At 37.3% G+C, this 27,085-nt stretch overlaps 1 protein-coding gene across 4 annotated transcripts in view; it reads right to left on the bottom strand.

Annotated features, from left to right (window-relative positions):
* Nucleotides 1-27,085, bottom strand: part of KHDRBS2 (KH RNA binding domain containing, signal transduction associated 2) — a 457,209-nt gene that overhangs the window by 9,849 nt on the left and 420,275 nt on the right. For 3 of the 4 annotated variants that reach the window (XR_016313303.1, XR_016313305.1, XR_016313302.1), the window contains one exon: nt 11,562-11,695. The exons of the other annotated variant lie outside the window; for it this stretch is intronic. The gene's annotated coding sequence lies outside the window, so the exon portion shown is untranslated. The remainder of the gene's footprint in view (nt 1-11,561; nt 11,696-27,085) is intronic. 4 annotated transcript variants of the gene reach the window in all.

A 27,085-nucleotide genomic window follows, 5' to 3' on the forward strand; every position in this document is an offset into this window, starting at 1 on the left:
AAATATAACACATTGTAGAGAATTTAGTGGTTAAGGTTATTGAACACAGTGGTCAGAAAAGAAAAAAAAAAAACAAGCTATTGTTCATGGACAGTTGATGGCCAACAACATTGGTCAGTGGAAGGAAAAATGCCACATGCAAATGGTCACTATGAGGAAAATGCCTCAGCATCAGTGGTCAGAAAAATGTCCCAGTGAGAGAAAATTGCTCTGATGTTAGTAGTTTAAAAAACTGCCAGGTGCATTGGTAATTAATAATTGTTGGGAGAAAAGAAATGCCATCACATTGGTATCAGTGTAAGGAAAATTGCCTCGCAACAGACTTCTCATCATCCCCCCTTCCCACTTGAAATCAATTTTCCATAAGACCCATAAACCCCTTCAAATTTCAGATCATCTTCCCCCTTCTTTCTCCTTAACCCCTTCTGACCGAAGATCAGCCTCCCTTTCTCCCTAATCTCTTCAGACTTCAGATCAGCTACCCTTTCTCCCAAACCTTCCTCTGACCTCTAGCCAGTGGTGCTACAGAGCATAATGAGGTTGTCTATCATAGACTTCCCTTATGACAAAGCATCACAGGACCAGAAACTTGAGCTACACTGGTCTGAGGTCTGTTACCAGCAGCAGGTGCTGGAATGGACCTTCCAGAAATTGGAACTAGAAGAACAGACATAAGAGGCAGCATGGTGGGAAGCCAAAACAACTACAGGGGTGCCAGCTACATTTGCCACCTGGTCCAGCTCACCTCTAATTGCTTGTGGGCTGCTATAGTGGTATATCTGCCACTGGGTATAAATAGAGGAAACTTGATAATTTCAGAGAAAATAGTATCTTAGAGATTTTATTGTAGTTAAGTTAAATAAAGTTCACTACAAAATGTAGACCAACATGGTACTATCACTATCATGTGAGCTGTGTACTGTAGAATGTGTGTATTACGGCGTATGGGCTATCTCTATATTGTGTTACTGAGGGATTAAGCCCTCTTCATATTTTTCTTTGCGAGCATAGAAAATGTACATTAAAAATTGTAAAAAAAATTAATATATATATGTATATATATATATATATATATATATATATTCAACAATATATTTTGGTATCAAATACTTTTAATTTAATAATAATCTGCTTTATTTATTTATTAGCTGCAGTCATTTGTTCATATTGTGACCTTTATGATAATTATTTAGGTTGGCAAACACAGTGTAATAAATATTCAGTTCATGTTGTCTCTTTAATTAATGTTAATGGAAGTCACTGATATTTAGGGTAGTGATCCAAAACTATTAGATGCTGAATTTAAATAGTTTCTTTGGCCTGATGTGTCATGGCATTAAAGTGCTGCAATTATATGAGGACATGATAGCATTTAACCAACAAATATTCTTGTTGTCATGTTTTCATAGCATTTTAACATGTTACCCTCTCAAACCTGCTCAATCCCTAAGAACCAGAGCAAATTGTTTTTAGATTTCTGCTATGGACCTGTTTTTTCGGTAATAACTTTGTCATTACTTAAGATAAGGTAATACAAAACTAAACAAAACACACTTTTTTCTTTTTTTTTGAGCAGTGTTAGCTTAAAAATAAATAGTGCTACTGCACGTAAATAGTGTACATTTTATATGTAATTTGTCTTGTTTAAAATGACTCTAAAGTTATAATTCTGGTGCAAAGTGATTTACAAAAATAAAGCTTTTTTGTTTTTGTTTTTGTTTGTTAAATGTTTAAAGATATTGACAAAACAAAAACAAAAAAGTTGAAGTATTATTAACAAATATAACAAACAAAAAAACAGCAGGAAAATAAGAGTTAAAGAGAGAAGGAGACTAAGGAGTTAATTAGGGTTGATTAGAGAAAATTAGGGGGCTAGTGAGGGCTTAAAAAGATGAACATTTTATTCATCACTTTTTTCTACTTGTCAGGTTGCTTTAGATCTGCATTTGCAGATCGGAGTTCATCACTTTGATCTGCAGATAAATAATAATAATAACAATACGCTTTTTTTGACTTTGTATAATTGCATCTAGAGCAGGGTTGTTTATAAGCACTGATTCAGACTGCTTTTTTGACAACTACCTTCTCTCCCTCTCTGAGTATACAGTAATGCAGGCTTTGATTGATCAAAGGAAACAATTACTGTATACTTGGGGGGGGGGGGGTTCAGAAGCAAAGCAGATAGACTGTACATGCTAAACAAGTCTTGTATGCAATTATGATGTTTTTCGGGGTATGTGCAGCACATTCAACGTCTGCAACTAGTTACACTAGTGATGCCTTTATTATTTGTATATACATTAGCTAAACCTGGTCTAGATTTCAAATTTTAGGGAAAAAAAAAGGAAAGTGCTGATGTCAAATTGTTACCTATAAATATGACAAAGAATCTTTAATGTAAATTAAATGTTGAATCAGTTTTTATTTTACAGCTATAAACATCAGAAATCAGAGATCGCAAAAGGAAGATATTTGAAATATATTTTGAAAATATTCTTCCCAAATATATTAACATATATTTGAAATGCTACACTTTTTGGCCATATTCAATATATTTCAATATATATATATATATATATATATATATATATATACACACCGTATGTTGAAATGCATTTTTATTACAAAATATATGAAAAATATTTTTAAAAATAAATTTCAAATATACTGTATGTCTTTTAAAATATAAATCTACATTTTTGGAATGCATTTACAAATATATGTAAAAATATATGTTATAAAATTGACTTTTTATATGTTAAAAAAATCTGAAGAATATATTGAAAAAATATATATTTTTAAAAAAGGCACTACCTGCCTGGAGTTTGCATGTTCTCCCTGTGCCTGAATGCGTTTTCTCCCACACTCCAAAGACATGCTGCTAGGTTAATTGGCTCCTGTCTACTTTGGCCCTAGGATGTGTATGCATATGATTTAGGGCCCTTATATTGTAAGCTGCTTGAGGCCAGGGACTGATGTAAATGTGCAAAATATATGTAAATTGATGGCACTATATAAGTACCTGTATTTTTTTTTCTAAAATATAGAACCAGGAATCAAATTAAAGCAGACATGAATTGGTCAAGGCTGTAATCAAGGTGGAGCTGGAATCTATGTGCTGGGTTGTGATGAGCTAAATGTACCTGGGTTTGGTTTCAGGTGAGTTTGGTACACTTTACTGAAGTTATAATGTTCGATATGTGTCCCATTAAAGTAATTGGTAGACAAATCTTAGAAATCAGTAATAGCCACTTTTTAGGCAAAAGCCACAGGATAGTCAAACAAAGGCTGGACACTAAGCAAAACAAAATATTGAATTAAAAAAAAATAATGGATAACAGTTCTTTGAAAAATGGAATATGGATATACAGTATATTAGAGAACATGTTTTTCTTTTTAGAAAAGGACTTACCAAAAAGTGTGCTTTACTGTTTACTATTTTTGTGAATGAGTATGGGTATTATTCAAATAGGGGGGAGAAGCATTTGGAGGCCCCTTATTTATAAAGGGGGCTTTCACATTCTAATTAACCCCCCACCCACACCTACTACACCTGAAAGGTTTTTAGACTGGCTTCTGTTGAACAGACAGTGGTACACATTTACCAAAAGTTCCTGCTGAAGCAGCCAAGATTTATTATGCATGTACCAGGCTGAACAACTGGCCTAAGCTGTCACATTAAGCAATGGTATTAAGAATGCTCCATGTATCATTTCCTGCTGCAGTCAGAGGTTCAGCTAGGCCAAACACTCATTAAGTTCAGCCGTCCACCAAAACCTCTGAACAAGCAATATTCTGTCTGAATGTAGATTTGATACTAGCTCACCCCTAGTGCTGGTTCTCCATGCTTGGACCTTGGAGAACATTAAAGAGACAGTAAATTATTTCTTGCACCACGCCTGAAATTGAATAATCAGTTTTCCATGAAATTCCTTTTTATAGCCTGTTCTTGTCTACAAAATGAATACAAGTTTACTATCTTCCATGAAACACACAATACACTGTATGAACCCAGTGACTTATCAAGCATTTTATACATATGTCAGAAGTTTCTTGGCAAATGAATACAATTTTCTGTATGTTTATATCTAAAAAGCAAGATAATCAAAAGTGTATGATTATAATGCAAGCTGCAATATTTTAATGTTTTCTAAAATAATACTAAATAGTAAATAAATTAAGTACAACTTTCTGCATCATACAACACTTTATGGAATCTATTGTTAGAATGCTGGAATTATGCAATCTTGTTGTTAAAGGTATTTCTTTACACACTTAAAATATATTAAACCACATTTAAATGGTTAAGTTATGGCACATAAAAGTGCACTTCAGATAAACATGAAATGAATACATTTGATGTAAACCTGTCACAAATCTAATCAATTCGAACTGACACAAAATTAAAATAAAATATAGACAGAGCTTACCTTTAGATAAACCCATATGCCAATCAGTATATCCAGGGATAAATGGCACTAATTGTTTATGTACATCTCTGTTCTTGTTGGCTGCATTATATGTAAATCCCAACACCTGTTGGATGAACAGGGCTATTGTCCTTTGCCTATATTTCTAGATCTACTGATTGTTTTTTTCATTTTTAATTATAATATCTGTCCTTATGCATGTTTTAAGTAAACAGATATATATATATACAACATTTTTGACAGGTTTACTAATTCAGTGGACTTGTTTCTATGCTGTGTTTATTCTTAAAATTCATATTGGGCATATGGCTACCCTAATCTACCAATTTTACTGGTCTTACTGGTTACTGCATTTGCAATTTCTGAATGGTCCTATATTTGAAGCTACAAAAATAGAGTATACTGCATTCTCTGGTTCCTTTATAGTTCTGTAACTAGATGCTGAAGTTCCACACAGAATCTACATTAGAAGCTGGATTAATAGCAAATTTTGTTTAGCTCATCTGCATAATTTATTAATAGTCATGGGGGGGGGGGTTACTAGGCTCTGAAAGCGCAATTCACATTTTTAAGGCTAAGCTGCAACTGTAAGGCAACTAAGTCCATTAACATGGCATCTGACAGGAGCCTAACCAATCCTTGACTCTGCATCTGTTTAGATTGGCAATTAATAAATCACACATAGAAGTGAGAATGCTGAAGTTTAATGGCAATCATGTGTATTCATTCTGCTCCCAGCAGTATGCATAATATTGTTTTTTTTTCCATACCAGCCCCAAGGATTTGTGTTGTAAACTATTTCTGCAGGAAGAAAGGGAGAAGAAGTAGCAATAATTAGCTTCTTTGCCTGTTTGGCATTCAGAACCTTCTACAAAATGTAAGAGATCCCATAACTATAATATGAAAAATAGATGGCTATTTTAGCTAGTAGACTAAAACTATGCTTGTTCACACATTCAATATCTGTGATTTTTTTTTTTTGCAGTGTTTTAGCTTACTAAAGCTAATTATGCCAGTGAACTCAGTTAAATCTATATAATTAAATAAGAATGAGTATTAAATATTAAAATAGCAGCTTACGGGAATAAGTGTGTCCGTAGTCTCAATTAAATATGCTTCACAGTGTGGAAAAACATAGAAAATGGCATGTCTAATAAGATAAATTACTTAAAGCCTATCTAAACCCAAAACCAAAAATGTAATATACTGCAGCTTACCAGTTCTTGAATAGTGCGACTGCATTATTTACCTTTTTTTTAGTTTTTTTATACTCTATTTTCTATTGGTGATCCTGCCAGTAGTACATTTCTTGCTCTAGGGTGACGCTGCACACTCACTGTACAGCATCTATGGAGTAGCAGTGTTATTACCAAGGCTACTCTCCATACTTAGGATGTTTTTTTTAGTTCACAAAAGATAGCTGGAAAAGATACAAATTTTGTTTGCAATAACCGTTCAGAGCACTGGCTACAAGGGCACTTGAATTTTGGCATGAGCATCATATATTTTTTCTGTACTGGTAGAAAATATTCTTAGCCTGAAAAAAGAAAACTAATGTAGACACCACATCTAAGAATGTGTAAGGTGCAACATATTATATTGTTATCCTTGGGTGTTAATACACTTAAAACAGAAGAATGTGGTAATGAAAAAGAAAAATAATATTGTGGGCCTGTGCAGCATGGAGCTGTGGGTAAAAGAGCCAAGGAAGCTGTGAGAAGGCAGAGATCTTGGGTTACATGTGATGTGGTGTCTCAAGGCAGCAGCCTGGACAGCCAGTTGGCCATTTTTGTATGCTTGAAAGCAAAAAGAGCCAAGAAAAAAGATTTACATGATGTAAAAAAATCATCTGCGACTAGGTAGAGAACCAATTTAAAAATGTTTTTACCTATTTTTTTTTTATGTAGAAAATACATTAGCAATAAAATAAAACTGGAAACCTTGATGTACATGGTCGTAAAATATTTATATGTAATTCTTAATATTAAGAAAATATAGACATTTGCAACAATTTCCTCTGTTAAGCATGCTTGATGCTTAAAATACACTGAGCGGCATAATTATAGGGCTATATTATACCTTGAAGGTTCTCTACACCTTTAATCAAGAAAATAAATCAAATCATTGTGCCATGAAATTTTGTGGTCATGCATGAAATTCAGATATTAAGTGTAAATCTTTTTGAGCATGTGGTTGTTTACATTTATTATACATTTCCATGCTTTGAAAATGTGCAGATTACACATTTTTGTTATATTTATAACCATGAATACATATTTCATTTTATAATTTTGATATGTTTTCAGAACAATTTAAAGGATAAGTTCACCTCTTGGACAAAAATAATACATGAACATTTTTTTGCAGGTAAAAAAATGTGCTATTATTTTTGTCCAAAGGAGCCTGGCAAGCATTGCACCATCGATCAGTAGATCGCTGATGCCATGCAGGTCTCCTGTCAGAATATCTGCTTGTTGTACGGGATGTACGGTGAAGAAGATATTCTGACAGGAAGCTTGAATGAACTACCACGGCTCTCCACAGCACAGTGGTAGTTCATTGAAAACTACAACCAGCAACTACTAAGGCTGTTGGGACTTGCAGTTCATTTATTCACGAAAATCCGTGAATGAATGACGCGACAGTGTGGGCGGAACATCCACGCTGTTTTCAAATCTTACAGATAGTACGGGGACACTTTTGCCTGTGCTATCTGTCAGAGGGAGGGGTTTGTGGACGCAGATACACTGCAGTTAAGTAATACAACTAGCAGGGGCGGACTGACCATTTGGAAACTCGGGCACCACCCAAGGGCCCGGGGTCAGTAGGGGGCCCCATGAGGTGCCCCTGGTACCTTTTTCATAGACCTTTTTTCGTTGGTTTATAGTTGACGTCACATAAATCCTTATTGATCAAACTATGTTTCTACCAAGGTACTAACAAGCTACATCCCTACAAATAAGCAATATGAATTATCTCTGGAAAGTAAAAATCTATACAGAATATTTAATAAGTGAATATTACCTTCGAACAGGTACAACACTTTTTCAGAGCGTTTATCAGGCTGTATGGCCCACTTGATCAGGAAGAGGTGGAGTAAGGTTAGGTGTATGTATACTGGACATATGTTCCCCAAGTCATGCACCTCTATTCCAACCAGGGGCGTACTGACCATTTGGGTACTCAGGCACTGCCCGAGGGCCCGGGGTCAGTAGGGGGCCCCATGAGATGTTCCTGGTACCTTTCATAGGCTTTTTTGGGTGTGGTTTGAGTTTGGGCAAGGACACAGGGGCCCCATGATCCCCTATTGCCCGGGGGCCCCATGAGTTGTTAGTCCACCCCTGACAACTAGGTTTATGATTGCCCCCCTTCCCCCTAAGACTTTGATTGGATAGTTAAGGAGAAGCAGAACACTGATGGGCTTATTTCTCTATCACTCTACTCTGTGTTTCTATCTCTTGAGCACTGCAGCACTCCTTGTACTGGTTATCCCTCTTTTACTCTGAGCTCTGTTGTACAGGGAATGGCAAGAGGCTGAAACCAAGGCAAATTCAGAAATAAACTTCTTGCATCTACATTTAATAATGTATTAATGAATGCAGAGACACAATATTTTGTGCCTTTTATACCTGTCTGGAGTTCAGCTTTACATTTTGTATTCAGCCTTCATTTGCAATGATTTCTTTTTATTTTAGCTTTGAGTCTCTTCATTTGACAATAAACTTTGTCATTACCTATGACCCTGAAGTAATACATAAACTTTGTTCTGGAAAACAAGGCTATTATCAATATGAGCAATTTTTGTTCCTTTTTTTCTACTTGCAGTGCTGATTCAACTGACATTCAGGTTTATTTGCCAAATGATTACAGAATGTTTACTTTGAAAACATGATTGTTTTGTTTGCAAAGTAAAAGTTAGTGCATACGGTGAAGCTGCGTTCACTTCACTCATGTAATCATGTCATCAGAGAATCCTGTTTTTTAAACATCTGTTTCAAATAATCAGAAACGAAAATGCACATAGCATTAATGACAAGTGTTTTGATCTGTACATAAAAGAACAAATCTAAATACCCTGTAACAGCAATATTGCTACAATATACTAATAGCAATAAATGATTCCTGTAGACACTATGCACAGGGTTTTTTTAATGCCACCGCAGCACTCCTGCGACACAGATCAGGACTCAACTGTTGAAATGACATCTAGTCTAGCAGTTTGACACAACTCTGGAGCTGCAAGAGGGAAAGGGATGGGGTGGAATAGAACCCAGGCATACCAGGTACTAAATAAAACAGTCTCCAGGCTCTCACAGTGTGAGTTCCAGGAATAACGGTTCAAAGGAAGTTTAAGGTAACTATACAGTAGGACGAAGTAAAAGGTGAATAGAACAGTGCTTATTCCTAAGGTGAAGTTCCATAATTAGTACCCATAATGGTGTTGTATCCTGAATAATAATAATAATAATAATAATAGAAGAAGAAGAAGAAGAAGAAGAAGGATGAAATGGTAGCCAACAGTCACTGCCGTCAACTGTGTGGGGTAAATCCAGGGATGGATGGCTGGATGGATAGATAAGTGAACAACTGGAAGAGAAAATTCTGCAGCTTAGGCACATCAGATCAGGGAAGGATCCTCAGCAACATGTGGAAAAATACAAAGCAGCCAGAGCGCAGGAGTGACGTTTTTTTATGGCATATCCAGTACACCTTAGCGCCATAACTGGTTAGAGAAAGTTAGAGAAACATACATTGAAAATTCCACATTGGATCAGGTTAAATACACACAACAGCCTTTTACCAACATTGGCAGCATTCTGTCAGCAGCCATCCTCCACCAGCATTCTAAGCACTCTCACTCAGTGGAGAATATCAGGGGTTATAATTTTCCTTTTCTGTATGAATAACAATGCAGTCACTATATTTTTGGAAGTGTATAAATGGCTGAAATTTGTGCAGGTACTGCAGAAGTAAAAGCCTGTTCTGGATATAAAGCAGATGGTTGTCAAAAGCATTAAACAAAGAAAAATTTTGAAAAATCTAAAGAAACAGCGGAACTGCATATTGCACCAACTATAGGATACACGTTTTGACATTTTCTATAAATGTAATGTTAATATGACAACTTTGGATAGCATTGTGGAAGTTACTCCATGGCATATGTTTGAGGTGTGCAAAAAGATGTAGGCAGCTGTATTCACTGTCTTGGAATTTACAGACCTTTTAGACAAAATAAGTAAAAATACACAGATCAATAACATTTTATTTTAATTCACAATATATCACTTTCTTATAAGATATATTTCACAAAATATAATTTTTTTTAAATTATCTATTATAATTATAATATAGTAATATGTCTAAAGTCATAAAAACCAAGAAAGTTTCTTTACTACACATATAGAGTTTTTTTGTAATTGACATCAAGAGGACCACCCTCTGGCCACCAACCCTACAAGTTTTTGTCCCCCCCCCGCGTTTCTAGTGTTCCCTCCCTCCCTTCCTCAATTTTATACCAGCTGGTACCCAGTAGGACCTTTTTGTGGTAGCACTCCTGGATAATGGAATGGTTTTAGGACCCTAACTGGTTTAATTGGTGTTTAAGCCATATATATTTCTGAGCAAGCTCTAGATACATACTATATGGATGCCACTGTGATAAAAGATGGATGCTGGAGACAGTAATGCTTCTATACAGAGTTAATATTTTATAAGTTATTTTCCAGGTCCTTTTTGTTTGGGGTTTCTCTGGCATCCCTATTCTATTCTGGAATTGGGAGCTGGATATATGTCCCGTTACTTTATCTTTGATATGGGAGTTGGAATCAGGGGCGGACTGAGAACTCATGGGGTCCCCGGGCAATGGGGGATCATGGGGCCCCTATGTCCTTGCACACACTCAAACCACACCCAAAAAAGCCTATGAAAGGTACCAGGAACATCTCATGGGGCCCCCTACTGACCCCGGGCCCTCGGGCAGTGCCTGAGTACCCAAATGGTCAGTACGCCCCTGGTTGGAATAGAGGTGCATGACTTGGGGAACATATGTCCAGTATACATACACCTAACCTTACTCCACCTCTTCCTGATCAAGTGGGCCATACAGCCTGATAAACGCTCTGAAAAAGTGTTGTACCTGTTCGAAGGTAATATTCACTTATTAAATATTCTGTATAGATTTTTACTTTCCAGAGATAATTCATATTGCTTATTTGTAGGGATGTAGCTTGTTAGTACCTTGGTAGAAACATAGTTTGATCAATAAGGATTTATGTGACGTCAACTATAAACCAACTCTCCATGTGTAGGAAAGAAACTCTTAGTTTTTATTGATTTAGACATATTATTTAATAAAGATATGCAATTAAAAAATGTGGTCCAAATGATTTTACGAAACATCTGAAAAGTCCAAATTACTCTTTTGAACATAGTATCGAAAAATTCACAGATGCGGTGCATTTACACCAATAGCCATTTATGATCTATTTGCAAGTATCAGATAGAAGCCTTTCTCCAATTTCTGTGTCACTAGTTCAAGAGCAGTAATGCTGAAGTGATAGAGCTTTACTGGGTGTGCTGCATTGGAATTAGTATGCAACTGTGACTTGAGAAATGCCAGTTTCTACAAGAAGGTTGAAATGGAAGTATTGTGCTTTGTAAGAAATTATCTTTAAATTCACAAAAATTAAACAGCTATATGGTAAACTATCCTGGAAAAACACATGTTCATCAAGATCAACCTTTCCCTAAATTTAGCAGTTAGAGTCCAGAGAAATACAAAAAAAAATCCCATAGGGCAATTTGACCACTCTCACCTCAGTTGGGAAGAAAGGGGGTAATTTCTGTTATCAAAGACAGTCAAATAACGTACTTACATTGAAATCTTACTATTCTTAGTAATCATTACTATGACTACTAAAAACATAAATACATAAACAGAGCTTCAACCTATTTTATATGATACATATACAGTACATTGTTTCCTAAATCTCTATATCAAAAGAGATACATAGGGATGTATTTTAAAAAATGTGTACCATAGTGTGGTACTTTCTGTATTCACATATAGGAACTACATAAAATACAGTTTGAGAATATTCAATATGTCCCATTCCCACAGAATGAACTTACTTGCAGTTTTGATCGACAAACAGCTCTGCAATTTTTTTTAAAGACATCCCATAGTGATTACAAAGTCCAAAGTAATATGTCTTTATGCAGGCTTTCCATTATCTCTTTTGCATAATGCATCAGCAATCCACCACCTAAAGATAAGTGTAATTATAGTGTATTAATGTATATTAAAACCAAAGAATAAAAACAGCAAGATCACTTACATCCAGAATGTGCACAAGCACCACATAAGGTGTAAAGCCCTCCAGCAAAGGGCTGAAATACAGCAAAGCAGGCTCTGCCTGAAATAAGGTCACTTGCAGCATATAATAGCCAAGCCAGCTCAATCTTTCCACCAAATGGGACCTGACATAATGACATATCCTGTGTGGCCATACTCTAAATGTTTTATGATTACTATGAGTTTTCATTATACATTTTACCATTATTACTTGATGGGGTAGGGTATTCCACAAAATAAGCTGTATCTGTAGGCAAAATGTTTTGGATTTCTGGAGTCTTGAATAGAGTGGTGAAGGCTTAGAAACCATGACATGTTTTTATTGTTGTCTGTGGTTCTACTGGGCACATTCACCATTTATTTTTTGGCCTGGTGACCATTGTTGCTGGAACTAAAAGTGATAAGAGATGACACTGCAATGAAAGATGAGGGAAAATCTTTAAGTGAGGTTGCTTGCACCACTGAACCATATAGGGGATTTCCTATCAGCTTATAGAGATTTACTGTCACATCCTTCTGTGTTGCTGTAACGGTAAGTGAAGGGAAAGCTCCCAAATAACAGTAGACAGAAAAATTACAGTGGTTTTAACTTATTTTATCCAAAACAAAAATAAAAGTTATAATTGTTAACCATTATTACAATTCACTGCTACTTTTCAGTTTTAGTAAGAAAATGAACAAGAAATAGAAAAACAATACCATCTATTACTCACACACAAGGATTTATGTTAAGAATAGCACACAACAGTATAGGTACTATATAAGCTCATAAACAACGTACATGGTGCAAGCCAAAACCCCATTGAGGCCTTTATTAATTATTTTTTCTCAATGGAGTTGTGAGAGTAAGGTAAGTTTGTCTCTGGATTAAGACAATAGCTGAGAGTGCCTGGAGAGACCTATGGAAGCAGAGGATCCAGTGGGATTCATATTGAGGGCATGTTGACCTATATTTCTATGGGTCAACTGTTAAGGTGAGTATGAATGCCTAAAGGTGGACCTCTTGAAGTCACTGGTGCATGGTCACTGGTGCCAGGTGTTTATTATAGGCTGGCCAGGTGTTTATTGCTATTTGATTTTGGTTTATTTTTGATATATGTTTCACATATCATTTGGATTTAGTGGCTCAGCCAGTTTTTGTTTTTTTATTTACTATTGACCTTGTTTAACAGATTTATTCTATTACACATTGGGTTTGATGCTCAGGAGGGTGTTTATTTATTATTAGTGTATTTTCTTGGGTCGCTACGGGGCAGCGCAGCACAATTCCTGGGGAGTTTTATTGATGTGGGAGCACATTTGGGTGCTTGCAGCAGCTTATCTTTTATTTGTGGCAGCACATGAGTATTATATCCTTATTATAGTTTCAATTGGCCACCTCCTACTTTAATTATTAGGGCATCTGTCTCATTCATTTGTACAACACACTCTGTGAGGCTAACTACATCTCCACTTTCAATTCCTTGAAAGAACAACTTTCGTCCTGATTATATCTTCACTTCTCTTGGATAGGGAGGAATAACGCTGTAAAAATGACATTTCTACCAAAACTGTTTTACCTATTTCGTACTCTGCCAATACCTATCCCTTCCTATACCCTTAAACCTTTCCAAAACATGTCTTTTGATTCATCTGGGCAGACAAAAGGCCTTGAATTACAAGACATACTATATTAACCTCCCTGGCGGTCTAACTACTCAATATTTTTGAATGTCAAAACAGTACATATTTTTGCATGGAAATCTGTTGTTTTATATTGTAGGCCTGTAATTCTTAGGAATAACTCACTTAAATCTGTCCAAACAAGAGTCTAGTAAACATCCGGGTATGATAAAGTTTGAAACATGAAATCATAAATTATAATATAATAAATAATTATAAAAAATAATAATATAATAATAATTTTTATTCAATAATGTAATCAAACCAAAAACACTTAAATTTGAAATCGAGCACCAAGTTCGTACATCACTGAGCTCAGTCGCAGAATCTTTTTCAATGTTTGATAACGAATTTCCCCACGAATCACTATCGCTCAATTCTGCAAGTGATTCTAATTCACTATCACTGTTTCCTAGCTGGTCTAAAACTGCTTTTGACCTAAAGGGATGCTTTTTGGACGCCATGGACGTTTCTCAGTTTCCAGGCAGAAAGAATTGTAAAAGTGCAGGCAGGGCACTGGACAATGCACTAGGGACAAAATTTAGGTGAAATGGTTTGATACAGTAATGGAATCCTAACAGATTACAGTGTATTGTGTATATGTCAAATTCTTACTTTTTTAATTTCCCACTGCTTATGCCCCCCTGTACGTCCTGACGCTCGCAGCGAACGGAACCCGGAAGATGGATTCGGCCAGCGGACATGGCCGGGGGACACAGCGGGAGGACCTCATGGGATCATGGGACAAGGTAAAGCTCCAGGGATCGCTGCAGTGTTTTCCCAAGTGTTGCTCAGGGTTACTGCTTTTGGTACTGACATAACCCTGAGCCATACTCAGGATTACCGCCAGGAAGGTTAATACATAAGAAATAAGGAGATCTTGGAGTACCTAATTTTACAAAATTTACAGAACGCACCATTAACCTCCCTTTACACTGCAAAATATGCCCCATTATGGGTTGACTTGGAAGCGTCTCTCTGTTCTCCAACATCTCTTCATTCACTCCCATGGCTCCTCTCAAAATACAGACCTATTTCTATAATCTCCTTGATTCATACACTGCAAGCCTGGGACTCTAATACTCCAGCAACCTAATATCACCTCACATGCCCCTCCTTCCTTTTTTGGGCAGCCCAACATTTCCACTGGGTTTAGAATCCTCTACCAAATTTGACTGTTGAATTTCCCACAACGTTCATTATGTCTTCTCTTTTATCACTGGTCACACTGTATACACCAGGATGGAAATTAGAGAAAAATACTAAGCCCCATCCACTGAGCTTTTTTGTTTCTACAAATAAAACATTGGTTGACTACCATAATTACTAACAAAGATTTTTTAACCCAACTCTGCTTTTTTGAACATTTCTACCAATGCACACCCCGTTGTCCCAAACTTATCTCAACCATCTATTCACAGCTAAATGATCTTAAAAATTCAGGAGGCCGTGCCTACATCCATAAATGGCAACATGACCTTAAAGGCACTAGAGACAGGGAATATACTAATATGGATCATGATAACCATGTATTCTATCAACAGAAACTTAACTTGGCTTTTAAATCTGCCTCTAGATGGTATATGGTCTCAACCTGTTTAGCACACCTTTTCCAGCACCTGCTTTCGAGGCTGCTCACTCCCAGGGGATGTACTTCACACATGGTGGTCATGCTTTATAGATTTTGGATGAAGGTCCTAAAACTGTTTCAAATGCTGCTAACTCACCCTTTTCCTAGGGACCCTTGGCATGTTATATTGCATTTAAAACCTCCAGACCTCACAACATCCCAATATAAACTGGCTACATATGTTCTTTTAGCGGCAAAACAAACTAGCACAAAAAGCTTGAAAACAATTTGTTTCCTTCACGGAAGTCCATTGCTGTCTAGACAACTTTTTATTAAGGAAGTGCTTACTAACAGTTTCCTATACACACAGAAGAAAGTCTTTATAAAAACCTGGTCCCCCTGGATAAATTACGCTCACTTTTCCATGTCTCCTGAAAGCTACATACTGCTATAGGAATTGAAAGCCCTGGGTTTCCGGCTGGGGTGTCCCCGATGTCCTTCTGTTTTCCTTACTTCATTTCTTTCAATCTTGTTCTATTTCTTTCCCCTTTCTTTTTCTCTTGACTATCCTCTGTGCAGGACCTGACTCTATGATCCAATCTAAGGGTGTCTCCCAGATAGCAGTTAACACACTTTTGTCCTCTTCCCCTCGCCCCCACCCACCTTCCCTTTCCTAACTACCCTCATTTAGTTAATATAATGTGTATCGTTACTGCAAATCTAGTTTGCAACATGCCATGCTTATTGATCTTTGCTAATATAGCCTGTATAGTTTTCTATGACTTACAGATGCACTCTGAAATTTTTGTTTTGAAATGTTGGATACATTTGAACATTTGTACAGGTCACACTATGTATCTTATAAAACTTCAATAAAAACCTATTGAAAGTGGAAAAAAAGGAAAGACAAAGAAAGGTCGGTATAGGGAGATGGTAAAGAGGATGAAAGAAGACAGAAAATTTGGAAGTTAACAGGAAGAATGGTGGTGGGGGAACTCCTCAGAAGCAGGCTACTTATGACAAATTACAAGTTGGTTAGGAGGCTAGCTTCTATCAGTGTATGTTAACCAGAGTTGCCAGATAGATAAAGATTGACTGCATATGTATATCTCTGAGGATGCTGGTCAATTTGTGATTTATCTTTATTCCACTCAGTCTGATTTTGACTCCTTTGAAAGAACAGGGTATAAAGAGGGAAAAAAACTGTGCCCTATTTTGTGCATTAAAAATAGTCAAATTGAAAATGTTCTCTTTGCAACCACTGTTTCAGTACTCAGTCTTTAAAAATTCACATTTAGGAATTCCCTTTATGTCTTATAAGTAAAATATTCCTGTTTCTATTTTTGAATGATGATAATGCCAAACATCTAGAGACTCCCAACATTGTCACAAGAGCTGTACAGAATGTAGTATTTTCTCTGATCTTTCATTCATTTATACTGAGAAGTTCAAAATTCACAGAATACCAGTCTGCAGGTATGTATTACAAGCAGATAAACAACTACTGTTTATGATCTCACTGCAATTTTCTTAAATACTTGTTCCAAAAGTGCTTGTTTCACTTTAAAGCAAACCTGCAGTAACAGTTTTACTTGACTGCAGTGGCATTGGAAGTTAATATATACCTTCCTTGTGCTCCTCCACAGGAGCTCATCAAATATCTGGTACACCTAAGTGTGAACAACAAGCTAACACACTAAACAGTAAGGCTTTTTTCAAATAGATGTTTTGTTTAAATGATATATACAGTAGATACATTTAGAGAAATGTGACCAAAACAGCTTCTCAGCTATACTATGCATACCGTATAATCACAGACTCAAGCAACTAGAAAAATCTTAGAGTCTGAAGATGCAGTGAAGACACACCCTGTACAGATAAACAGTACAATAAAGCAATAGGATACCAAAGCTATGCGTAAATTGATGGGTGCTATACATACTCACCGGCCACTTTATTAGGTACACCGTGCTAATATCGGGTTGGACCTCCTTTTGCCTTCAGAACTGCCTTAATTCTTCATGGCATAGATTCAACAAGGTGTGGTAAACATTCCTCAGAGATCTGGTCTATATTGACATGATAGCATCATGCAGTTGCTGCAGATTTGTCGGCTGCACAAACATGATGCAAATCTCCCATTCCACCACATCCCAAAGACGCTCTATAGGATTGAGATCTGGTGACTGTAGATGCCATTGGAGTACAATGAACTCATTGTCGTGTTCAAGAAACCAGTTTGAGATGATTTGAGCTTTGTGACATGGTGCATTATCCTGCTAGAAGTAGCCATCAGAAGATGGGTACACTGTAGTCATAAAGGGATAGACATGGTCAGCAACAATACTCAGGTAGGCCGTGGCATTTAAATTATGCTCAGTTGGTACTAAGGGGCCCAAAGTGTGCCAAGAAAATATTCCTCACACCATTACACCACCACCACCAGCCTGAACCATTAATACAAGGCAGGATGGATCCATGCTTTAATGTTGTTTACATCACATTCTGACCCCACCATCTGAATGTTGCAGCTGAAATCAATACTCTCCAGACCAGGCAACATTTTTCCAATCTTCTATTGTCCAATTTTGGTGAGCCTGTGCATATTGTAGCCTCCGTTTCCTGTTCTTAGCTGACAAGAGTTGCACTCGCTGTGGTCTTTTGCTGCTGTAGCCCATCTGCTTCAAGGTTCAATGTGTTGTGCATTCAGAGATGGTATTCTACATACCTTGGTTGTAATGAGTGGTTATTTGAATTACTGTTGCCATTCTATCATCTCGAACCAGTCTGCCCTTTCTCTTCTGACCTCTGACATCAACAAGGCATTTTAATCCACACAACTTCAGACCATTCTCTGTAAACCCTAGAGATGGTTGTGCATGAAAATCCCAGTAGATCAGCAGTTTTTGAAATACTCAGACCAGTCTGTCTGGTACCAACAACCATTCCATGTTCAAAATCACTTAAATCCCCTTTTCTTCCCATTCTGATGCTCAGTTTGAACTTCAGCAAGTATTCACTATGTCTAAATGCTTAAATGCATTGAGTTGCTGCTATGTGGTTGGCTGATTAGCAATTTGTGTTACCAAGCAATTGAACAGGTGTACTAATAAAGAGGCTGGTGATTGTAAGTACCTATAATAAATAATACATCTGTTAGAAATGCCTTACGCTCTAGTGTGTTAGCTTGTTCTAATTTGTTTGATTTTTTTTAGAGAGTTTTGGTTTGTAGCTATAGCACTCATATACTGCTTCTTGATAGACCTACAGTAAGTCCATAGTAGTAATGAAATTTCACAGATGGACTTAAACAATTAATCAAGTGGCAACCCATCACGGTACCATGCTTCAATGCACTGAGCTTCTGAGAGTGACCCGTTTTTTCACAAATGTTTGTAGAAGCAGTCTGCATGCTTAGGTGCTTGATTTTATATACCTGTGGCCATGGAGGTGATTGGAACACCTGAGTCCAATAATTTGGAGGGGGGGTCCAAATTTGGCAATTTAGTATATATATATACATACCATTGTGGACTTTCCTACAGACTACATAATAAACACTGATTTGGGTTATTTTCACCAAATAAATGTAGCAGGATACATTTTGACCTCACTTTATGAATAAAGGTTATTTATATTTGCAAAATTTTAAAACATAAATGAAGAAAAATGCATTTTTCTTTCAAAAGTTTTTTTTCTTTTTTTAAGCAAAAAATAAAAAAACCTCAGTAGTGAATAAATACCACCAAAATAAAGCTCTATTTCTGTGAAAAAAATTAATTTTTTTTATATGGGTACAGTGTTATTATTATTATACAGTATTTATATAGCGCCAAAAGGTTTGCTCAGTGCTGTACATTATAGTGGGGGACAGTACATGAGACAATACAGTAACAAAACAATACACGAGGGGTTCAAGGGCCCTGCTCTTTCGAGCTTACAATCTTGGAGGGAGGGGATAGTGGTACAGGAGGAAGTGGCTGTGGAGGATGGAATGGTTGGAGGAATGGAGGAGATCAGCTGTTAGGTGAGAGTGGGGTAGGCTTCCCTGAAGAGATGGGTTTTCAGGGTGCGCCTAAAGGTGAGGAGGGTAGGTGACAGTCTGATGGATTGGGGTAGTGAGTTCCAGAGGATGGGGGAAGTCCTGGAGAAGTCCTGCAGTCGGGCGTGGGAGGAGGAGACCAGGGAGCTAAAAAGTAGGAGGTCTTGTGAGGAGCAAAGAGTATGGGCTGGGTGGCATTTGGGTATCAGATCGGTGAGGTAGTTTGGGGCAGCGTTATGAATGGCTTTGTATGTCAGTAGTTAGTAGTTTGAATTTAATGCGTTGGGCAATCGGGAGCCAGTGGAGGGAATGACAGAAGGGGGTGGCAGAAGCGGAGCAGTTGGTAAGGTGGATGAGTCTGGCCACTGAGTTCAGGATAGACTGAAGCGGGGATAGTCTGTGATGAGGTAGACTGGTGAGAAGGGAGTTGCAGTAGTCCAGACGTGAGATAATAAGGGAGTGAACGAGATGTTTAGTAGTTTCTGGGGTTAGGAACGAACGTATTTTGGAGATGTTGCGGAGGTGGAGCCTGCATGAGTTTGACAGCGATTGGACATGGGGTTGGAAGGACAGGTTTGAATCTAGAGTGACACCTAGGACTTTGGCTTGCGGGGTGGGACTGATGATGCCGTTGTTGGTCGTGATGGAGAGGATTGGGGGGGCGCGGGCTGGGGGAAAATTAGGAGCTCTGTTTTGGAAAGGTTCAATTTGAGGAAATGGAGCGACATCCAGTCTGATTTGTCATTCAGTAGGTGGGTGATACGGGTGGAGACTAAAGGGGTGAGTTGAGGGGTAGAGAGGTAGATTTGCGTGTCATCGGCGTAGAGGTGATAGTTGAAGCCGTGGGAGTGTATCAGTTTGCCGAGGGAGGAGGTGTAGATGGAGAAGAGAAGGGGCCCAAGGACAGAGCCTTGGTAACGCTGACAAGTTGCTTGACCATGCAATTGTCATTCAAAGTGCAGCAACGCTGAAAGCTGAAAAGCTGAAAATTGGTCTGGGCAGGAAGTGGGTAAAAGTGCCCAGTACTGAAATGGTTAAAACTTTCACAGACATTCTTTGTGGTTACTGGGGCGGATCAGGATAGCAAGGGAGCAGTAGGATAAGGTCAATTGCTTGGTAACACAAATTGCTAATCAGCCAATCACATAGCAGTCCACTTCTTGCAGTCCTTTCTATAAAAAAGCTTAATTTGCCTTCTTCACAATGCCCAGCAACAATATGTTCAATAGAAGAAAAAATACACAGCAAATTTTCCCCATTGTGTATATATGTGGATGACCAAGACAACCAGACACTTGATAAGTTTCAGTTTTTCCCCAGAAAAGAGCGCTTATGCATTTTAGTTATTATCAGCAGATGACCACTGAGCACATAAGCCTCATACTTCGTCCATATCTTCGGAATCAATTAAATGACCAGTTGTCCTACACATTTTGAACTACTGTAGATATGAAAGAAGTGAAGTAATATATTATATAGCATCAAATCTTCAGTTTTGATTATAATAAAGAATATTCTTTTTTTTCCAAGTCAGATTTACAAGCTATTAAACAGAAAATAGATTAGAGATGAGTTGAATGTCTGCTCTAGATATATTAAGATAATAAAAATCATCAAAGGAGTTATTTACATCAGTCACACAAATATAGTTAATTATTTGACTGTTTGTAATTAAAAAGACTGGGAGAAAAACATTCCATTTCACAATTTATGCAGCACTGAATTCAGTAAATTTTACCATTTGTGACACTTTATTCAGAACTTCAATTATGTGAATTGTTCTTACAAAATTTATGTTAGAAAATGAAAATTAATTTTCCAGTGCTCAGCCAGGAGTAAAAAATATATAATCACTCAAAGAACTATGCAAACACATATTCAGACCAAATGAATCACTCAAAGAACTATGCAAACACATATTCAGACCAAATAAAGAAAATAAACTCAGTCTGAGAATTGCAGCTGATACATTTCTAAACCAAATAACAGGAATGAAACACTGCAAACCAAGATGTAATGTCACAAATAACACAATATGTTTGTTATCCCTATTACAATAAGGGGGTAATTTACTAAAGAAGTATTTTATTGTTTCGGTATTGTATTACTTTCAAGCACTCATGGGACACTCAATGGAAATATTTAGGAATTTCTGCAGAATTCTGCATCTGAAACAAACGCAGACTCACTTTATCAAGAGAACTCACTCCTCTAGTAAATCAAACCCTAAGCATTTAAATGTGTCTCTATATAACAATAGGTATATTAAATTGGAGAAACACAGCTCCTGTAATTCAGAAAGAGTGTCTAAGACGCTCTTTAGAATTTGTGTCTTCATGCAACAAATGTCAGTATGAGCAACATACTGTACCTGTTGTCTACAGGTACATGAATCTGGGGCACACAGAGAGTGGAGTGTCCATACAGACACTCTGACCTCAGTACAGCAGAACTTCCTCCCCGATGTTGAAGCTGTCATACAGGTAGCACAGTGGTAGGGGAGTTCTATACCTTGGGGGCAACCTAATGAGAATTTAAAGACTGCAGTTCCCCCTAAGTCACCTCCCCTTGTAATTGAAAGCAGGTAGTGGGGAGATCTTTGGCTTATAGACAGCCTGTTCTGCTACAATGTGGACAGAGACAGGCGCTTTGCCTGTCTTTATACGCCACTAAGGAGTAGATCTAGATTATCTCCTGTTTATTTATCTACAAACTGGTGGTAATTATTTTTGAATTTGGTGCATTAATAGCACCACTTTTCAGTATTTTCTAAATCTGCTGTATGTATTGGTAAAGTTACCAAAAAGGGAAGTAGAGAGTTTTTAATTTTGTGCTGGCCATTTAATGGGCCAAAAAACAGTTCTTATTTCTTTATTGAGTTCCCCCCAATGTTTGGAAAAAAACCATGGAAGAAAATAAATGAACAAACACCTGTGTTCTCATTAAAAGAACAAAAGTAACAGTTTTAGCAAAAAGATTACAGCATAGACAAACATATTTGGACTGGTTTGCTAAAGGAGCTCTTTCATGGCTGGTTGGGGAGGGCAGGTCTATTTTAAATGGACATATTCCCAAGGTATATTTCCTTTTTTAAAACTGTACCAGTGAGAACTGCTACTGTAGGTCCTTGTTTCAGCAAATCTGCTTGGCTATGTCATATTATAACAAGCTAAATAAGGCAGTAGATTAAGATCTGACATTAAATAGGTATAAATAAGACAGAAGGATAGGCCTTCCAAACCTGGAACTCTATTATCAAATTAGGTTGCTCACCCGTATCCGGGATTGCAATTATAATCAAGATCATAAACTATGGATTGTTAATATTGTTAATAGAATGTTATCTTACCTTTTCCCTAACCTGGATCATTTTGTCAGACAAGCTTCACTCTCATTCTCTGCTGATTTTTTTTACTTCCCTATATACCAAGCCCTAGGAGACAACTCCTTGAAACCGTTGATAGAGATTACAACCAACTCAGGTGCCCCCTCATAAAACTTGCCTTTCTTAGTCTCAAACTCTATGAAGAAACATAATTTTCTACATAAACCTCATGTGGCTTTCAAGAAGTCATGACAGAAAACAGAGAGCCCTACCCATTCAATCTCTTACTTTATGACCTCTTACTGAGGACAAAACATATATCTCACCCATATTATATTGTTGTCTGTGAAGTGGAGTTGCAAACTGAATTATCCAGGTATTATATTGATATAGCTGTTATAATGATCAATACATTGGCTATGGTCACTGCAAAACAAGAAAAGGTGTATAACATGCTGGAATAAAGGCCCCAGTGCTCTACATAGGATCTTTCCTATGATTATCCCAATATGTTGGTGCTGTGGTACAACAGAGGTGACACATTTGGTGGCAATGTCCATATATTATGCTAAATTGTTATATTATATTTGACTTTTATCACAAGCTTTTAGGGTGATCTGCAACTGAAACTCCACAAGCTTCAGTGTTGTCTACATTACCTGGCTCTCACTAGTATTTTGCAAAAGATGTTTGATTTTTCCAAATCACTGAGAGTCCACATCCACTCCTCATATTAAAAACTGGGCACAAGAAATATGCCACCGTATGCCTTTATGACACTCAAGAATATTATAGTACATTATGGTGCTTTGGAATCTTGTTAATGTGAAACTTTCCCTCACCCTAGCAATGTAGTAGGATGAATTCCTTGATATTTATAACTATCTGGGTAGTGAATGCCCACTTCCATAGCTTGAGCTCTTTGTTTTATGGTAGAGGGGGAGCTTACACACTATAACAATGTGTTTTTCTCATATCTGGTTATCTTTTTCACTTTTTTCTCCTTCTTGTCTCTTTGCTTCTATTCTTTCTTATCCCCTTTGCTCAGAAGACTGGCCTATCCTTCATGAATTACAGGTATGGGGAAGAATGAGGACTTTGGACCTTTCAAAGATTTTAATGCGTGCTTCAAATTCTCTGATTTTTTTTGTATGTTGCTTGAGGTGATTGTAGCCGTATTAGTGCATTTGCAACAGAAACAATTGAGTACTGTCCGTGATACTTTTTTTATTTGCACTAACATACAATTTTGAGGACAAGCTTTCGGGGTATGTCCCCTTCTTCAAAGTCCAAACAGTACTATTACAAATCACAAAGTTCCTGCAAGACACAACTGACTTTCTGAACAAGATCAACAAACAAATCACAAAGTTCCTGCAAGACACAACTGACTTTCTGAACAAGATCAACAACATACAGCAATTACCATCTAATACACTTCTAGTGACTATGGATGTAGTATCCGTGTATAGTAATATCCCTCACAAGGATGTATTAGCTGCATGTCACAGATCTTTATCATCCTCACCAAACAACACATACACTACTGAAGATGTTACACAGCTCATTGAATTCATACTTACACACAACTACTTTGCTTTCAATAAAGACATCTATCTTCAATGTATGGGCACTGCGATGGGAAGTAAAATGGCACCCCAATACGCAAATTTATTTATGGCTGACCTGGAGGAACAATTCCTGAACAGCCTGGAACAAAAACCATACAGATACTTTCGCTATATTGATGATATTTTCATCATATGGACAGAAGGTGAAGAAAACCTAAAATAATTTTACTCATTGATGAACACTTTTCATCCATCAATCAAACTAAAAATGGAATACTCAAACACACAGGTCAACTTCCTAGACACTATAGTATACATCAGGGATGATACGCTTCACACCTCAATATACAGGAAACCCACTGACAGATGCAACTACCTCCACAGTTCCAGCTTCCACCCCCAACACACGAAACGTGCCATCATACACAGTCAGGCCATTAGATACCACCGAGTATGTTCTGACCCAAGAGACAGAGATAAACATCTCGGGACACTAGCAGATGCCTTCCATAAGAAAGGTTACAAGGACAAAACTATCAACACCAGCAAAAACACAGCCTTGAGAACCCGAAGGGAAAATCTACTTCAGTACAAAGAGAAAAAAACAAACAACCGTGTACCTCTAGTAACCACATACAACCCAGCACTAGAAAGAATAAGAAAAATAATCAAAGATTTACAACCCATCATAACAGAGGATGAAACTCTGAAAGAAATATTCCAGCAACCCCCAATACTGGCTTTCAGACAACCCCCCAACCTCAGAAATAAACTAATCAGTAGGAAACTTCCTTCTGATTATGATGTCACAAATAATGGAAGCACACCCTGCAATAGAAAACGCTGCAAACTGTGCAACCAAATCAATCCATCAAAAAATGTCAGACACTCAAAAGGGATCTTCAGTATTTCCGGATCATACAGTTGCACCTCCAGTAATGTTGTGTACCTTATCCAGTGCAGAAAATGCAGCAGAGGATCTTATGTTGGCGAAACAGGACAGCAGTTGCAAACAAGGATGAATTTGCACAGACATACCATCAAGGAACATAAAGAAGATGACCTCTGCACACCTGTAGGACACCATTTCACACAACCAGGTCCCAATATGGAAGACCTCAATGTTTTGGTTCTGAAAGGAAAATTCAAATCTATCCAGGAAAGAAAAACATTTGAACTAAGAATGATAATTCTATTTGACACAAAAGATGACGGCCTTAACTTGGACATGGGATTCCTCAACCATTATCCGACAGCTTTATGACTATCTATTAGCTGAAGCTTGACCCCCTCTGTGTGAGTGTAGTATCCCTCCCCCCCTTGCTCCTGATGTATCTTATCTGTAGCCTTTTTTTTTTCTCAATCCCTTCTAACATTCTGCTTAAACTTTGTGATTTGTAATAGTACTGTTTGGACTTTGAAGAAGGGGACATACCCCGAAAGCTTGTCCTCAAAATTGTATGTTAGTGCAAATAAAATAAGTATCACGGACAGTACTCAATTGTTTTTGTATGCTGCAAACTTTCATTAACTTAATACACTTTATGTAAAAAGCTTGCCTACTCCATGAAGAGCATCATAGAAACTACACACAGCAATGACCAAAGTAAGTGGAAGATAACATAAGATAAGAAAGTAAGAAAATTTCAGTTGTTAGTTGGAGGCATCATAGGCTTCCCTGAAGAGATGAGTTTTCAGGGATTGACTAAAGATGGCCAAAGTAGAAGATAGACAGATTGATGTAGAGCGTTCCTGAAGTTGGGAGAGGCTCTGGAGAAGTCCTGTAGATGAGAATGGGAGGAGGAGACAAGAGAGCTAAAGAGCAGGAGGTCTTGGGAGGAAAAGAAAGGATGGTTTGGGTAATATTTGGTGATAAAATTGGTAATGTAGCTCAGGGCAGAATTGTGAATGACTTTGTATGCTGTTGTTAGTATTTTGAGTTTAATTTCCTTGGCAATCGGAAGCCAGTGGAAGGATTGGCAGAGAGGGGTGGCAGACACATGGACAGTATTTGGTTCCACATCAACTGATCATTTATTTAAGCTTTGCCAGGTTGAAGCAGTAATAAACTAAAAAGAAAACATGCATTATAGCATAGCTGAACATTTCTTAAATGTGATGGCTGCATACATTTTCTTTTTTAGCTTTCTTTTTTTCTATTTTCATCTGGTGATTCTGCCAGTAAGTTCACTGTTTGCTGTAACTGCTTATAAATATTAATTGAAGTTTGGCTTGAATTTGTTAGTGTATTTAAATCTGGTAGTCCATCTAAAACTCCCCTCTCCCCAAACTGACAATGCCTCTGCTCAAAGGTGCCCCTGTGCTCCTTCATCCACAGTGGTTGCACACTAATACAGGAGGTGTGTTACTGTCCAGATCACCAGGTGAAAGCAGAAGGAAAAAGACTAATTATTGCTAAGCTGCAATATATTACATTTTTGGCTTTGGGTTTAATACTGCTTAAAGGATTCACCAATAATTGCAGCTGTTGCAAATGTAGCCTCACACTATGTAAATATGAGTATGAGATTTTGTGGGGGTTTCTTTTAATGTATTGATAAAGATCACATCAGAAGACAGCACAAAGTTGTTGGTAAATTAATATTTCTTAAAACAATGTTTGCGTAAAATTACTCTTTCTGTTGGCTAGCAGAGATGTCGCTACACAAATGCACCAGCTATTGCCCTCTTTACATTCCCAACTGCCCCTCTACTCCATTCTATTGGTCAGTCAGAATGATGAGCTGCCCCACTGGTCAACAGGAATGTAATTCAAGGTGGGGAAAATTGGGCAGGTAGGGGAGAGAGTGCAGAAAAGACAGACTATGGTTCTTCCACAATAAAGCCTTCTTACATGTGCAATACTGACATCTGTTGGGTGCTGGAATTAATTAACTTCTGTGCACATACACATGAGTTATGTTATCCTGTGCTGGCAAACTAAGATAGCAAAAAAGATGTGGAACTGCAAAACAATGGGTAGAAGATGTGGTGAGGGAGCTTGCAAATGTTACATCACTGGAGTTAATACTGTGAAGTTTAGTTCAACTTTCAGAAATGTTGTATATTTCTAAATTGTACAGTTTGAAAACACATTTATGACTACTTCACATTATAAAATATAAAATATA

The sequence above is a fragment of the Staurois parvus genome, unplaced genomic scaffold (assembly GCF_062004578.1).
Source record: "Staurois parvus isolate SC_StPar_1 unplaced genomic scaffold, SC_StPar_1.0 ptg000264l, whole genome shotgun sequence".
NCBI classification, from domain to species: domain Eukaryota; kingdom Metazoa; phylum Chordata; class Amphibia; order Anura; family Ranidae; genus Staurois; species Staurois parvus.